The following is a 1058-nucleotide window of genomic DNA, read 5'->3' on the forward strand; positions in this document are numbered from 1 at the left end:
TACTATTTTTAAATTAATCTCGGTTTTGCTTTTTTTTGGTTTCCATGCTATTAAATAGAGAAAATATCTGTACAAAGGATTTGCTGTTGCAAGGCAGGTGTCGCCAGAATAGTACTACCATGTGGTCACAGTTATTTCTACAAGTAATTTCTCCCTTCATTTCTGATCAAACGCTGGAAACAAAGAAAAAGAAATCACATGTATTCACATATATAATCAACTGTAATTTGAAATGAAAGATATATTAGAGACAAGAAGATTTAATGCTTTTTTTACCTTAATCATATTTCTGTTATTTGTCGGAATTTTATTATTATTATTATTTTATTTTTATTATTCTCATTTGCCGGAACAGTTGTGGTAATTTAAAATACATGAATTAAAACTAATTCAGTAGTTAAAACTTTCTCATGAAAATGAAAAAGAAAAAGGATTATGTATCTATAACAAAGCAAGTACATACATCTGATTGGGTAAATTCAAACTCTATTTACATTTATCAGTCTAAAAACTGCCGTGACATTATACGCTGACTTACTTTTTTAAAACAAATTGCATAAAGCACGATCATATATGTCACTCATACAATTAAATTATTAATGCTGTTTGTCTGAGAATGTAATAGTTTTCAAGATTACAAGTTACGTGTTATCCACTGTTAACATATTTTCTTGCAATAATCAGGATCTGACCGCGTTCAAATTATTAGAATGGTCCAACTAATAGATCTGCTTCGTACAGCACATGTAAAAGATAAATTTAAACAATCACAAAATATCGTATTCACTCCTCACAAAAATGTATATACTTTATAGGCAAAAGATACATATCTAAATTATCATCCTTACACAGAATTATTCAGGAGCTGTGAAAAAAACAGAAGTGTTTTGAGTCGAGTTAACTATATTCCCAGTTCTGAGTGTTGTGGAAAGTCTGTACGTTCTCTCTAAATTTCTTGATTCTAGTATCGTTATATCATGCTAATTTTGGCTGCAACTTAATTATTGCCTGATAATACTTAATATATGCTTTTTCAGCTACTGTAAATAGATACATAT

At 29.0% G+C, this 1058-nt stretch overlaps 1 long non-coding RNA gene across 1 annotated transcript; it reads right to left on the bottom strand.

Moving 5' to 3' along the window:
- Positions 1–24: 24 nt before the first annotated feature.
- LOC144478114 (uncharacterized) lies at positions 25–991 on the bottom strand. Its single transcript, XR_013495319.1, has 3 exons — positions 539–991; positions 277–441; positions 25–173 (listed from the first exon to the last, which is right to left on the bottom strand). It is a non-coding gene; the product is annotated as an uncharacterized LOC144478114 (long non-coding RNA).
- Between the last annotated feature and the right edge of the window lie 67 nt (positions 992–1058).

The sequence above is a fragment of the Augochlora pura genome, unplaced genomic scaffold, assembly GCF_028453695.1.
Source record: "Augochlora pura isolate Apur16 unplaced genomic scaffold, APUR_v2.2.1 APUR_unplaced_8312, whole genome shotgun sequence".
In the NCBI taxonomy this organism is placed as follows: domain Eukaryota; kingdom Metazoa; phylum Arthropoda; class Insecta; order Hymenoptera; family Halictidae; genus Augochlora; species Augochlora pura.